Consider the following 17,067-nt stretch of genomic DNA (forward strand, 5'->3'; position numbering starts at 1 on the left):
TTTCTGAGAAAACTGCGTCCTGAATCGTTCTATATAAATAAGTGTTAGCTCTTATAAGAGTTATAAGAGTTATAAGGTAGATGGTCGAATCTGAGACACTTGGAGGGTTTGCTAAGAATATTATGCCAACTCTTATACGACATTGGACGATGCATTAGCGTTGATGGGTCTCGTGCCGAAGCGAGAGGAAAAGTATAATGTACGTCAGGCCGTTTGTCAAGATTGTGGAATAACTTACTGCCTTCTAGTCGACCTGTATTAAAGTCGTCTACCATCTCCCTCTCTCTCTATCTCTCTCCTTCTCTCTCCTTCTCTCTCTCCCTCTCTCTTCTCTTCATAGGGAGTTTGCTTAATGGTACAACGATTCTTCTTTACCGAGGATGACTTTAAAAAATAGCCTCTCATTGATCTTTATACTCTACTTGTTTAGCTTTCAATTTTTCAGCAGTCTAGAATGCAGAATGGTAAAAAAGTAGTTCTCCTTTTAGTTAAATATTTACTCAGAAGAAACTCAATTTATTAAGCGTTATAAGTATTGAGATGAATGCAAACCGATGTGAAAATCTTTTGAATTAGAATCTTCCCAACTTACAGAGAAAGAGAGAGAGAGAGAGAGAGAGAGAGAGAGAGATGATAGGGAAAATGATGAAGATAAAATAACGTGTATATGTGGACTCACGGCGAAATGCAACCAATCGCAACTCTTACTGTGACAGGGGAGTAGTTTCGAGGAGGAGCGTGAGTCCGTTCGGTGCATAATTCAAGCATCTTCACCGTAAACTTTTTCGTCCCATAATTTTGTCGAGTGTCGAGGGAAACTCGGCTGCGAATACGTTGAACGAAGAGCGAAAGATAAATAAAAGGTAAAAGAGAAAGGAGAAAGAGAAAAAGAAATAAAGAATTCTTTCCCTTTGCGCGAGGATATTCGCGATCTGGCGATCTAGCGTTTCCGGTAGTCCACGTGCCTGTTGGATAGGAAATAAGGTGTTCGTAGAAATCTCATATGGCGGGCTCTCGCATAAAATAGGCTGAATAAATCACGTAGTTGAGGATGAGGAGAAGAAAGAGGATAGAGAGGGGTGGAGCAAGACAAACTTTCTTTCAGGTTGAAAAGGAGTAAGGGTAGGGGGTTTGAATCGGGATGAGAGGAGATGAGGGGGATGTTACACCTTCGACTCTCTCACCCTACCTCCATTTTCAACTGGATTCACTACCACTACCAACAGTACCAAGTATATTCGCAACCATCACCTTCATACTTTATATAGTAAAGATGCTCGTCTGGTCTGCGTTTCGCAGTTGAGCGGCGCGCAACTCTAAGGGAAGTGATATTGTCGGCAATATCCAGTTGTTTGCATTGATTCGGGCTGTCTGAAAATTCCGAAGAGCTATTCCTATTTCAGCAATGGCAGCCTTCGGATTTCAACCATTTTCTTTTCTTTCTTTTGTTTTTTCTTGCTCTCGCTCTCTCTCTCTCTCTCTCTCTCTCTCTCTCTCTCTCTTCGCGTTGCAATAGCTCGCGCACGTGCGCATAGATTATTGAAAGCGCACTGAGCGGAAATTCGTAAGAACTTTGAACCGCATCTTCGTTTAACCTCGTCTAACTGCTTGTTCTCTCTCTCTCTCTCTCTCTCTCTCTCTCCCTCTCTTTCTCTTTTCTTTCCTTCGTCCTCCCATTCTTCTTTTACTACATTTATCTTTGTCTTGGATATAGAGGAAAAAGCCTGAGGCCCTTTACGATGGCGTGGATGCGTTTCTATGGCTTCAAATTCAAAGTAAAACGTTGAGGACCCTCACTATACAACCCTTATACAAAGAAATATATTTTTTATGATTCTTAAAAGATACCTACTGGAAGCTACTTCTGCGTTTATAGTACAATATTCTTTAATGTACAAGACAATCGGAATAATGGTTGTCACAAATTTTATGTCACTGTTACAAATTCGATAATAAAAATCCGTGAAACATGTGTTTACTTTTAATGTAACTTGTTGTAAAATTTGTTACAAATAAGCGGACATTAAATTTGTTTGAAACTTTTCGACGTTATTATATATAAAAGAAAAAGAAAGAAAGAAAAAAAAAAAGAAAGAATGATGAAATGGATCGATTAAATCTAGAAGATAAAGATAATTGGAATTACGTCGATTTTAAATCAAGAAATGATTGGTTTCGATATATCTTATCGATTAGATTTAATAATATTCTAATTATAATAGAAATTGTTATGATCGTCAATAATTCACAGCAGGAAGAGAAATATAATTTCGTCGTTTGGGAAGGAAGAAGGGTGAGTCAGGCTCGACGTGCTTCTATGTAAACTGGTTCTTACGGGGCTTTGGCGCGTATAATTCAAGGGATCAATCAACAACCAACGTCAAGATTATATAGATGCGATTGAGTAAAAGAGAGAGTGAGAGAGAGAGAGAGAGAGAGAGAGAGAGAGAGAAAGGAACGGAGAGAGAAGAAGAGGTTACAAACTACCCCGACATTCAGATGATATATCTATCGGCACCTGTTAGACGACAGCATCTCAGCACACATCGAGACGGCACTCTACTCTTAGTTTCGTGTGGATGCAGGGCTCGACAAACCTGCTTATCGTGAATTATCGAATACCTCTTGCTCGAAACTTAAGGGTTCTCTCGATTGCCTATATTGTAGACACTGAGTGAGTTAACATAAATGTTTCTTTACATTGAAAAGTATCGTCCGTTTTTTGGAAATAAAATCATTCAAGAATTTTCCCTTTAAAAAGTTTTCTATTACTCAATCGTTTCATGATATAATTAATTTAAAGTAAAAGTAGAAACAAAAAAAGAACGTATAAAAGAGATAATTTATTGATTCGATATTAAACTAACGTTTAAATAATACTCGTCAGTATCATATTTCTCATCGAAAGATTTTCATGAAATTCGAAAGGAACATTGTAGATTCGTAGTAAAGAGCCCGTTGATAGTCTCACCGTGAAGCCGTTCGAATCCGTATATTTGAACTGTATTTGTAAGTATAAAATATAAATTGTCGAAGATTTACGGCTCTCCATTTGGATAATAGATGCATTACGGATTCGTCGTCTCCGCTGGATAGGCCGAGAAGTACCACCACTGTCACTACTCCACCACCCTAGCTACGTTCACCCTCGTCGACTTCAAGGGATCTTTATGTTGGCGGCTTTGCCGCCGTTTGAATATTTCTCATTCGCCTGGAAAACAATAAATTTCAGGAAAACCGGAGGAGGGAGAGAGAGGGAGAGAGAAAGAGGGGTTGAAGAAGTAAAGAAGGGGAAGGGGATGAAAAAGGAAAGGGACTGGATGGTATCGTCGACCGTAGCCCATGGTGAAACGCAAAAGGAGAAAGGGAGGACGATGGTTGGGTTATTTACGAAGCCGTCCACCAACGGAAAAGCATAGTATCGCTGTCGTCTCGCCGCAATTGGGTTAAGCCTAAAACTTGCCCTAAGCTCTCTGTCCTAGGTACGACGGTCAGGTTCAAACTTCCGTAGTTTCGTGTCCGTGTTTGTATTTCTGTATCTGTGTATCTATGTCTGTGTCCACGCACGTACTCCTGATCTCCGTTGTAAAACACATACAGAGAAAGAACAATGTTTCCCTTTCGACGATACATCATGTTCCAGTCCGAATGTTGTTTCCGTTTCGACGGTGCATGGAAACGTTCTAACCGCGTCAACCCTGCATTTCTGCTTTTCCACGTAAAGAAGAACTTGATTTGAAGTTGCTCCTGAACAATCATTGTTTCGAAATATTTGAATTTTCAACGGGAAGACATTTTCAACGTTAAATAACGAATAAAAATATTCGATTTTTTTCTCAAGACAAGAACGGACACGTTCCTTGCATAGTAGAGAACGCGTTAGTCCTTGTCATTTATCAAAGAGAGAAGCATTTACGTGGGCCACTATTAAACGCGATCACAGGAGGGTCTGCAAGTGGTTGGAGTACTTGATCGATCGTACGATAAGAGGGTACGCATGCACATGGTTCCTTCTCGTCACGTCAGATAATAGTTACACGTCATTAACCACCCTATCCTACTTATCTTTTTCCTTGGATATTCTGTCTGACGTATGAGTTACAAAATCATAAGCGTTGACTTAAGGGACGCTTCGATTACAACAATCCATCTAATTCCTCGAGAGAGCTTCGATTGTAATATGCGTTACGAATTTTTAAGATCCCCCCCCCCTCTCCTCCAGCTCGCTCGGCCCGAGGCAGAGTCAAAGACGCGTTTAGTAATCCCTTAAGTTTCTTTCACTCTCCTTCTCGTTCTTTTTTTCTCTTCTTTTGTTTTTTTTTTTCTTTTTTTCTTTTTTTTTTTAAGACGGACATAGTTCACTCCTTAGAAAAGAAGATTTTTTAACGAATTCACCTCTCCGAATTATCTCCGAACGTTTCCGTTTCTCATGGATTTTAACGCAAATTGCGTTTTCCTCTTTCGGGCGACCACAGAATCTACAACGAACCTCAGCTGGATGGGCGGGAACGCCTACGTTCGTAAGTTTGTATCTGTATCTGTACGTGTGTATGACCCTATCTGTGTGCTGAGAGCACACAATCAGCAACTCGGTTAACGCACGAGATAGTTCTTGAATAATTAAACGATCGTGGGTACATCGATAAAAGTATTCCATTATGCGACTTGTCCGCCATTCCACAACGAATCTTCTCGATGGTAATGGCAGATCCTCGTTACGGGTTATTTCGTATGCATTCGACTAGTTTCAAACCTATGAATAGGACAAAGGAATACCTTTTATCGTGATATTCACCTGTCTATTCACCACCACGATATAAATGATACTTTTTAAACATTAATAATGCATGATTAATGCATTTCGTTCGAATTCTTTCGAAGAATGGTATACCATGAAAGTAATATAAATCGATTTTATCGTCATCAACCTTTAACAGTTGGAAAAAAATATCTAATTGATAAAAGAGTTGTTATTGTCAAATTGTCATTCCCTAAATCATTGAGGGTTTATTTAAAGCTAAAACGATTTTGAAAAATGTTACCAGCCACCGATGGATTTCACTGTAAGATCAGAATATAACCGAACACGCGGCACCGTCTAAATCCATGAATATCCCTGAATTTTCATTTAAATGTAGATGATCCTTTTTTTTTTTTTCCTAACTGAATACATTATTTAACTTTCTTCCTTTCCCTCTCCGTTCACTCTATCTATCTATTTATCCATCTATCTTTTTATATTTCTCTCTGTCTCTTTTATTTCAAAATACGACATATCCACATTATCTCGATTTCCAGTTCTCTCGATTTTATATAAGCAAGAATATCGTGGACACGTCCATAAACCGTTCCACGGAACCTCTTACAAAGATCTACAACGCTTTAAGAACGAATCGGCTGCATTATTTTTCCTTGGGAACGATCGTTCGCCTCCTGTTTTGCCTCGAGAACCGCCGGAGTTAGTGAGAATCTGCACCATTATTTACCGCTTTAGTTGGCCGGCTTGGATTTAAGAAGGACCATTATTTACTGTGAAACGACGGCTCGTAATGTTCGCCGATGTTCTCGCTAACAAAATCTGAAATTACGCAAACTCGTGAAAGTTCGAAGGATTAGAACTTTTCTATCTTTTATTTCTCTGTCATCGCTCATCTGATTATTTTTTATTTTTTATTCATCCTTTCTATATTTTTATTCATATTTATTTTTCCATTATTTACAACGATGCGTCAAGTTGATATTTCTAAAGGGAAAATGAGTTAAAAAGTTCTCTCTCTCTCTCTCTCTCTCACTCTCTCTCTATTTCTCTTTCTCTCTCTTTCCCTATCTTTTTCTCTGGAAAACTCGGCAAATCGAGCGGAACGAACTCGATATTTTTTCGTTAGAATTTGATTCCAACCTAAGTCGGCCTTCCTTTTGAAAACTTTAGCAATTGGCCATACTTAACTCTCTCTTTCTCTCTCTCTCTCTCTCTCTCTCTCTCTATTTTCCTCTCTTTTTCTCTGTACTTCTCTATTTTCTTTCTTCCCCCCTGAATTTTAATGCTAGAAAGAACTAGAAGTTAAGAAAACAATAGTACTTCAATGTCATTAGTTGTAAAACTTTATTTGCACCTACTCTACCAGCTGAGAGTTTTAGGAGTGTCTTCACGTTCTTTGTTCTATATTGCAATTACGTATGTTCTCTGAATTTCTTCACACTTTTCCTTTTTTCTCTTTCTTTTTCTTTTTTCTTCTTTCTTTTTTTTTTTGTTCTTTTCCTCCTTCCTTCTTTTTCTCATTCTTCAAATAATGGACTTCACATTTGACGCAGGTTAAATTAGGATCTATCTCATCTCTGGACGTGCCAGTAGGAGAAACTTAAACGCGTCTTTTAACGCCTTTGAAAAGAGAACACAATGGTCGTCGTTGCCGGTCGATTGACCTCACTCACAATCAGAAGAACTGAGAGAAAGATAGGAAAGCTTCGGAACGTTTTACGGATTTTCGTTCCCGTCGAAGTGACGAGACATTGCATTTGTAGGATCGGTTAAGAGGGGTGTCTCTTCGATTTTCAACTTACCCCAGGGAACTCGCGGAAAGACACAATAGTTTTAGCTTCGACAATCGTTTGATTGGGAAGAATTACGAGATGATTGTCCTGAGCGGTACCTTTGTCAAGTGAAGTGGATGTGCTGAAGATAGAGGAAACGCAGGAAGTGATGAAGGAAAACCTAATCGTAACTTGGCGAAGAATGTTAACGACGACTACGAGGAAACAGACTTTTCTCATTCGATCTACACACTCGTTTACTCATCGTCAGCATCATTCAACGTTATTCAATCTAATTTTGATTTCATACTATCACATATTCTATTAAATCCTATTCTATTTTCTTTTTCATTTATTTTATGATTATTATATTTTTTATTTCGAAAGTCTCGGTAATAAGAAAAATAAATTGTTTCCAATGATATATATATATTTTATATATCGATTACGATATTACAATGTGTGATAAGAATTTCATTATAAATAATCGATGTTTAATTTTTATGTAAAAATAATAATAAAACGTAAAATCTCTCAACGATCCTCCAAAAATAATAATAGTAATAAATTATCTCAAAATAAGGAGATCATTGAAAATTTTTATCCGTGGTAAAAGATGATTTGAAGAACAACGTTGGTTGATTTATTTTTAGGCTAATTATATTCAAATGTGAAGAAATGATTGCACAAATGATAATTGTAAAAATAAATCGATCACAATGATAATAAATGAAAATGTAAGAGCAAATCATCATAGACACCAGTCTAATGAAATAAACAGAAAAACAAAAATGAAACTAGAAATAATTTTCAATTCTATATCTCAAAATTGGTTACTTAAAAAAATATTATAAATATACATAATAAATAAATACATATGATACTAGTTATTTAAGTAACAAAAATAGTAAAAATTACTGTCATTTCATCCCTTAAAATCAGATTATAGTATCAAATAAAAATAAAGTTGTATTATAAATGACATAAGTTTACTTTATCAAAAGTTTCCAAATATTTTGAATTTTCAGATTATTTATTTCTCCCTGTCAGTGATAGATGTAACATTATCGGACAAATCATACATTAAGAAGTAATATTAAAATCTAATATTTATTAAAACGCACATATTAAAGAAACATATTACAAATATAAATCTAAAGATATACGTGAAAACGAAGAACATAAACTATACTAGGACAAGACGATTTATACAGACAAAATGTTAAGAGAATTGCATTTCTATCTGATCTATTCTACAACGTGCTCATCTACGAGAGATTAATGTAGACGTTAGTAGACGAAGTGAATTTTATGGATTTCCTTAACTCGTACTATAGAACTTCCATGAATGAATACCTATACCATATTCAATGGTTGAACTCAGGAGAAGGATCGATTTTGTAGGCACTATATTTGAACGTTCGGTCTCCCAGACTGAATATTACCTCGTACCAGCTCACTGATAACAAGCTACACACAACCCTCATTAGGTATTATATAACTTCTATACGGATATAGAATAAGTTTCCGCCATTACATCAACGCAAAAACATACGTTTTCAATTGCAGAAAGTTATAGAAGATCGGTCCAATAGAATTTAAAACTCATCTCTCTCTCTCTCTTTTTTTTCTCATTCATTCGAAATTATGCGTTCTTGATGAACTGAACCTTCTGAACGTATTACAAAATTATGATGAATCTATATTTATGTAGATATGAAATGTAACCTTCAACTAGATATATATACATATATGTGTGTGTGTGTGTGTGTGTGTGTACATGTATATATGTATATATTCTATCTGTAACGAGATTAATCGATGAATCTATTCTAATTCTATTTCAATATGTTTCTATTATTCGTAACGGTGTCTATTATTCATTATATAATATTTAACAGAATACTAAAGTTTAAACTGATCTCATAGAAAAGTTTCTTATAGTAACGTCGTAAATTCCAAAGCCAATAACAATAGGTGCAATCGTGGACGTGCAAGTCGGCAGACACGGGCGAGCTCTGCATTAGAATCTCTTCCTCGCCTTTACGTCCATCTAGGACAGCCGTAGCTTCCAATTATCTCGCGACACTACCCCTTTATTGCGTGCCCCTCTACCGTTCATCCGAGCCGCTCGTCCATTTAGCTTCCGCTGTACCTAAACGAGCCGTCGTACTTGATAAAGGGTTGTCAACCACGGTCGTCCATCCTCCCTCTTTCCTTCTCATCTCGATCGAAACCATTGTTCTTCGTAAGGTAAAGACGCGACTGCATCTTCATCTCGTGTCATCACCTTACACGATATCCTTTTTTATTCGTAAAAAAAGAAAAAAAAAAATAAATAATACCTCATACTAGTCAAAAAGTATCTGTTCCTTTGAATTCTAAAAAAATTAAAGATCAAACACGCGTATCTGTCAGAAATTGATGCAGTTAATACTCGAAAGTTAAAAAGACAAATGTTGATAAGTTCAAATTGTTCTTTAAGAATATATATTTTTCTTATATGTTTCTTGGATTTTCTTATTTTAAGGATAGCTAACTGACCGTACTTCGACGTGGCCGATTCAGAACATTGGAAAATCTGGATCTTCCGGCTCACAGAGCTACGAGACGGATTAGGGTCGGCCGGGTTAGCATTAGGAATCTCCATAACTTAGCACGCTTGGACAATATGGACAATCAAGCTCCTTCACGGTAGGTTGGTCAGCGAGTCCGTCTGCTTCTCGAGTCGGATTCATCGGGACGAGGTGCGGTCAAGACGTGATCCGTAATCGAAAGAGGCTGCGACAGTTCCCAGCCGTCTTTCTACAAGCATTACCGAAACCCAGATTAGTCATAAAAGGGGGAGAGAAAGAAAGAGAGAGAGAGAGAGAGAGAGAGAGAGAGAGAGAGTAATAGGGTGTCTTAAATCAAGCTGTTCCTTCGAATCGATCGAATCTGCTGTTTTTTTTTTGTCAATATTAAAAATTTCGTGTCATATAAAGCATTTTTTAAAATATCTTTGATTAATAAAAAATTTTATTTACTTTGCCGATGATCAATCAGTGTATATCGTAAATTTTGCAAAATTATGTTGGAAAATTATTTTGGATAGAAAAGACAGAGAAATTTTCTCATTTAATTTCAATTTCACATTCTTATCATTGTTTCTCGTTAGAGAGACCATAATTTTCGCAGACAAGAAAAAGGACTCTGTGAATTACAAAGTGTAAAAAATGAAATTAAATCGCCGTGTATAAATTAAAATGGGAAGTACACATCGTCCTGCGAGCAACGCGTGCCATCTTTGTAATATAACGATAGATGGCCGCTACAAAAAGTCAAAAAATACGGAATGATGAATAAACGTTAATTATCATTTACTGAATGCAAGGCAAGTGACAAAAATAATTATTTACATGAGACACGAAGTTACCACGTTATTTGCATAATAAGTAATAATATTATGACAAATAATAATGTACGTCGATATTTTAATATTAATGTAATAAACAAAAATATTCCTTGATTTTTTTATTTTTTGTTATTTTTTTTTTTTTTAATTACTTTACAATTTAAATTTTGTCCTTCATTATGCAATATTATCAGCTCGTTCATTAACACAAAAGACTATATAACATTTTTAATATTAATTTTTTATTTCATTCTTATTTGGTTGCGTTTAGTTTTGAAGGATATCAAATTGACATCTGTTGGAGGACAGAATCTTACTAAGTTGACCTTCTTTTCGTGATACCAACGCAAAAGAGCACTGTATCTTATCAGCTACATATTTCACAACTACATTCCCTTGTCGGATACAAGCGCAACACTGCAACACGAAGCCGTTGCATAATTTTATTTATCACGTCTCTGAATATTCATACAGTGAATGGGATTTTTTCTTACCATCTAAGCGATATAACAAGGACGAAAGAAGGTTTCTTAACATGCACTCAATTCTAAAGTTCTTTCGTGCACTTCTATAAAAGGTTATACTAAATTACGTATAGTTGGAATACTCCGTGGTGTGAAATATGAATCGGTAACTTACGATGTAATCGTAAATATCTACAGGTTAAATCAACCTTATTTTTTTTTTTCTTTTTATAATACAAATGCCTGTATTATTTTTTATATTGTCGTTTGTCACAAAATTTATTTCATTTTATCTACGTATGTTCGTGTTGATTTATTCGTAATAAATTTATATTAATTTATCTTTATATACGATAATTTTTAATAATGAATTATACCTATTTAAAGCTCGTATTTTATTAATAAATGCAAATATTCTTAAATAAAAACTGGAAGAAACGAATTTAATAGATATTATGAAATATAAGTTTTTAAAAACTGTTTGTTTTAATATGATTTTTAATATTCTATATTATATATTTAGTATAAAATTGTATATTCTAGTATTTAGTAAAAAGTATTGTTAAAAATTAAAGATACCACTCAACTATTATTTATTATCTTTTCATACATATCGTGCGTATAAGTGATCACTTTTAAAAATCGAAATAGTAAAACATTGTGATTTCTAGTGATCAAGATTATTTTAATACGAATAATTGTAAAATTAAACAAAAACAGAATCATCTACATTTCAGCTCGTTCTAAAGCGAGAGGAATATTTTCTTTGAGACATGATACATCGTATAATTTTTTTTTAAATATTTCACATTTTTTGCAATACGTATATTTTAGAATAACACTTATCAAGTTTGTAATGTGACGTGTACATATAAAATGTCTTGTATTTTGTAATAATTTTGTATTTTGTATTACGTTATATTTTTTCCCTCATACTTTATGATTATATAAAAGAAGTACTCGTAAAAGATAATAGAACTTTTCAATGTAATGAAAAATTGATTATCATTCATTATCAATCCCACCTGCGTTCTTGTATATTTTTCATTTCTTTCTAAGAATATTCCGAGTAAAACGTGTTATCAATTTAAACGTAACATGAATTATTTATCTATAGTAGTATAATTCTTTATATCAAATGTTGATTGATTTTATCGCTTCTAGGATGATCAATCAAATAAATCAATATGCATTCCTAAACTCTAAATAAATGAATACTATTAACCATAATTATCCTAATCAATATGCGAAATGCTGATAAATGCTCTATAACGTTTACTATCAAGCATTAATTAGTGTAATCGTTTCTAAAGTAAAAGTTAATATCATGAAAAAAAAAGTTTCCTGTTTTCAATAAAACTCCGTCCTCAAACTAAATCAAGTTTTAATCAATTATAGATCTAACTCTTGATTAATTCAATCCATCATTACAGTATCAAGCGCCATAAAACGCTGCTCTATCAACAGTAGCATATTATAGACCATTATACCGACTATCGAATAATATCCGCCATACGCAAAACATAATCTGGTATACCGACCGTTCTACCATAGTTGATTTTCCATTCTGAATTTTGATCATTTAACCGAGCTATTATTAAATAAATTAATATCCGTATTTAATTTATATTTAATCTTATATTCCGTTTGTATTTTTTTATATTTTTTATTAATAAATACAATTTTTGTTTTAATTACTCGTAATTAATTTAAATTAAAAACTGGACCTTCGAAAGTTAGAAGGAACAACATAGAAAAAATATTTTATTGTTCAATTCATCGAAGATCTTACAATTGATATTAATTTTTTAATTAATTAGCTTACAATTGGAAGATTTCGTTTTATTGATTATTAAACAAAGATAAAGTTAAATAACTGTTTGTTTTTTTTTTTCATTTTTGAAAACATAACAGTATTGTAGTGTCGTAAGAATCGATAATTTAGTATTTATTTAATTCCAATAAAATCATCGAGTTTCCAATTAAGAACAACAATCGAAACGTTATCTCGACAATGAGTTTTGTGAACATACGAAGCAATAAGAAAACTCTTTCCCTCTCTCTTTCTCTCTCTCTTTGATATAACACGATATTCGCGGAGTATAAAGATCTATTTGTCTTCTTCACAGGAGGAGTCACTGACACGTACGGAAATTTGTTCATGCACGCAACGCCATATACTCCGAACTCTTTTTTTTTTTCACACCCTCTATCTTTTACCTTTGTATAGATGTACGGTCGACAGTGACAATCAAAATTGATGCTGCATTCTCGTCTCTCCGTGCACCGATAAAGAACGTGTCTCCGTTTTTTTTTCCCCTCGTTTTCCCGTAGATACTTTAAACTTCCTCTCGTTCCAAATATTAGTTTTCATGAAAAATGGGACACGAGTTGTTCACGATTCTCTTAAATTCTCTTAAATTACATCACCTTTTGCATTTTAGCACTTTAATATCATACGCCAATAATTAATAATCTTACAAATTTTTTTTTTCTCACAATGTCTGAGATATAATTGATCCTACAAAATTTCCATATTTAATATCATAGTTTTTAGATCCATTTAATGTCATAAAAATTAAATTAAATTAATGTAATAAATGACAATCGAACAATTGTAGCATGATATTCTTTTATACGTTTATCGTTATATTATTATATCGAATTTAAGTGTAAATTTCTCTCTTAAATATAACAAATAAATCAGGAACTTTTATCATAAAATATGTATTACAATGAATCAGTAAATGATACTTGGATAGGAGAATTTTTTATAAAATGGTTAGGTCGAAAGTCGAAATTTATCTGTTACTTTGACCGGTAGTTCTAACTAAAGGCACTTTCTTGAACAGAGGTCATTCATCCGCTTGCATTCTCTTATCTTGCATTCATTCGTACACACACATTCTTGCCACGCGCTCGTCTTTCGTTCTGCTTATCTGTATTCTCAAAATTTATTCTTTCTTCGTACCATACATAACGCTAACTGCTTATCAGTACCTTACATTCGTTGGCTTACTCAACTCTTTCATACACTTTACAATAATAATAATAATAATAATAATAATAATAATAATAATAATAATAATATATGGTGGAATAGAATGTAACATTACATTAGACAACATTAAAGATAATCTTTAAATACATATTAGAGAATAGTAAAATATTAATTTACTTTGTTTTAGATTCGTTTTATTTATATTAAACAAGAATATATAATCGATAAAAAAGAGTTGAAATTTAACAATAAGACGAATTAAAATTAGATACGAATATTTCCTTCAAATTATGTGAAACTAAATATCCTTCTTAGTTCACAGACCGATGGTTACTGCAATCATCACTCATATTTGCGAATTCCTTGGACACTCATGGACCAACAAAATATCCTTGAAGATCCCTAAGGATTCGTGCAATCATTGCAATACATTCGACTAAAGTAATCATTAACGAAGAGTAAACTCGTAAACTACATAGATTTGTTAGAGAAGTTATTCATTACGTGAAAATGTAAATAGTCCGAAATATTCTATATAAATAAACAATATTTTCAATTTCTTATATTTTATTTCAAAAAAATTTATACCTATACGTTTTATCATATATTTAAAGATTCTGATAATGTTATTTCATTGTCGCATTATAACTTGTAAACTTTTATTCACAATTGAGTCGATAAAGCATTACAAATAAAAGGCACGCTTGCGAATGAATTACTGAAGTGATGTTACTGAAGATAAAGATGGAGGTGGACATAAATCTGTTTTAACAACGAGGTCAGGAAACTCGTGGCTAGAATAGGATCGGTATTTACGATAAATAATTTGTTAGATATCGTAACGACTATTGCATAGCGTTTCCTTCAATTTCATTATCTACCAGTTAATTGACTGTACGATGTGTTTCAAAAAGGCAATGTTCGTGTGACACGTTCATGAAATCTAACCGCTAGAAATTTATTTCAGGTTGTTACGGCACGACATGCTTGACGTTTTTATTTCGCTTAAAGTCTTGCACAAGGTTTAATGAACTACGAGACTGATAATAATTTACACCAAAGTAGAAGCAATTTGTTTTCTTTACGCGAGATCATTTTTTTTTTCTTTTTATCTTCTACTACCACTTTTATCCTTACTTTTGTTTAATAATAAATAAATTGACAGTGTTAAAAAAAACATTGCGATTAAATATGTATTTAGAAACCGATGGTTTCTTTCGTTATTAAAAACGTTTTATAATATGACAGATTTAGAGTTGACCAACGTGACGGATTCTTAATCCGATTTTAGTTTTTGCCTAGCATCATATATACCCGCATCTCACGGCGATCATTCCGTGCGATTAAACGGAATCTCTGGAGAGTTTAAAGTTTCTAGTTGAGAGCACAGGGTCGAGGGACTTATAGAAAGAAGGGGTTGAATGTCGAGAGGACAGAACAAATGGAAGAAGAGAGAGAGAGAGAGAGAGAGAGAAAGAGAGAGGATGAACAAATGACTCGAAGATACGCGCCTGGTGGGAACACTAATATAAATGCAAATCGATATCGTTATGCGTTTTTGCGTAAGTCGTAAAACAAATCGACGAATCGTCTCGACTTGACCTGCTGTTTTCATAGGAGGGTGCTCTTAGGGGACAACTTGAGAATTGAATTATCGTAAAATCTCAGGGCCGTAACAATAGCGATTCGGAAAACAATAATCCAACGTAGGGATAATATCGAGTAACAAATTTACACTGTTGAATATTTCTTTTTTATTTTGTTAAAAGAAAATTGTGTTCATCGCATGATCGATTCAAACGCGAATAAATATAATAAAAAATGTAACAATGATTAAGAAATTAGAAGAGAAAATATTAATCAATGAAAGAAACGGAATGACAATCTTATAAATGATATGTGTGTAAAATCGAATCTATTGGTTGAAAAAGAAAAGATAAATACAAATTTTGGGACATCTGGATGCAAATTGTGGAATAGAGCAAGAGATAGATAGACAGAGAAAGAGAGAGAAAGAGAGAAAGAAGAAGAAGAATCTAGAAAAGTAAAGAAAAAGAAAAAGAGAAAGGAAGAATCTCTTTCTCTCTCTCTCTCTCTCTCTCTCTCTCTCTTTCTCTCTTTTTCTCTTTTGAAAGACGAAAAGGAGCGAATACGGGCTAAAAAAAAAAAATGCTAGTTCTCGGAATTGTCTCTCGCAATAAGAGGCTTGTCGGACTAAAAAGAAAAGTTTGTCGACCGGAGAAGAGATAGAAAAAAGGGTGGGCTTCGAGAGAGAGTGAAGGACGAGAAGAGGGTTGGATGGTGAAATTGTACGAACCGTGTGTCCATACAAGCATCTTTCTCGTTTTCTTCACTTTCTTCTTTATTTTCCTCTTTCGTTCCCTTTCCCTCTCCCACTCCCTCCCTCTCTCTCTCTCTCTCTCTCTCTCTCTCTCTCTCTCTCTCTCTGGTCGTACCTCTATCTCTCTTACTCGTTTTACCCTTAGTTTGTATAAACAAGCGGATTTCGAGCTTAAGCGAGATACGTTGAAAGAAGATGGAAGGGGAGGGGGTGGGACGGGGGATGAGAGAGGGGGTTAGTAGAAGGTACGTTCTTGGAAAAGCAGAGAGAAAGAGAGAAGAAGGGGTTCGGAGAAACTACCGCGAAACGAGTAGAGGCTCGTAGTCTGCTAGGTTTGAGGGGGAAAAAAGAAACTGCGCCTACCCTCGCTACCATGTTTCCACCTAGAGAATTCACCGAACAGGGTCTACTCGGTGAAACTTTATTTCTGTAAATTGCCTCGCCCGTTTCGTACGTTGGATTTCCCTTATTTCCTTTTTCTTTTCTTTCCTTTTCTCTTATTTTCTTTTCTTTTCTTTTCTTTTCCTTCGGATTCGATACAAACTCAGATCCTTTGATAGAGTCTCGTTTCTCAGACGTACGAGACAAATGGAAAATACCAAGTTGATATCGAATTGTTAATTTTTATTTAAACGATATACTCGATGATTTTGATATCGTAAAATGATAATATCATTTTCATTGGTGGAAAGTTATTTCTAATTTGAATTCAACCCTTATCCAAGATTTCATTAGGTTAGAAATTATCGTAGCTTCGATATAACAACGATAAGGTAAAAGGAATAGTGTACATTGATACTCTCGTTACCCTAAGCAAGGTGACATTCAAGTTAGCAGAAGGAACGCACGGTACGAAACTCATTGTTTTCGGAATGGAAAGGGAGTGGTGGGGAGGGGAGGGATGGCGAAAAGCGGAGGTGGATGATGGGATCGGAGAATGCGACCACGAGTCAACAATATACGCAAACGTATGCTCATGGGGTCGGGTCGGGTCTTCGCGGTGAGATAGTAAGCGGTAACGCCTTCACGGTTCGCTCTTGGCAACACACACTCCCTTAAAGCCGCCACCACCACCCCCAAACACCGCTGCCTTTGCGGTCGACCGAACCTCTCTCTACCCCGTAAACTCCATAAATAATGACAGCTTGGTCTCCGTTCTTGTGCCAGCTGTGACATACATTCCGTGTTTTGTTCTTGGATTTTCCACGAGCTGCCGCTTACCGATCAACACCAAATTGGACGTGTATTGTTAAGCTTTGTCCTTGATGAAGGAACAACGTAGAACTTTTTGTTGATGTTTCATATATCCCAAAAAAGTTACCGCATATTATCGAAT

General features: G+C 34.7%; 1 long non-coding RNA gene across 1 annotated transcript in view; it reads left to right on the top strand.

Annotated features, from left to right (window-relative positions):
- The window catches only part of LOC118446926 (uncharacterized), a 113,741-nt gene extending 99,911 nt beyond the window's left edge, over positions 1-13,830 (top strand). Inside the window, exon 2 of the long non-coding RNA XR_014981911.1 lies at positions 13,706-13,830. This is a non-coding gene — a long non-coding RNA (uncharacterized LOC118446926). The remainder of the gene's footprint in view (positions 1-13,705) is intronic.
- Positions 13,831-17,067: the final 3,237 nt, after the last annotated feature.

Source organism: Vespa mandarinia, chromosome 3 (genome assembly GCF_050613455.1).
Source record: "Vespa mandarinia isolate Hongniang chromosome 3, ASM5061345v1, whole genome shotgun sequence".
Lineage (NCBI taxonomy): Eukaryota > Metazoa > Arthropoda > Insecta > Hymenoptera > Vespidae > Vespa > Vespa mandarinia.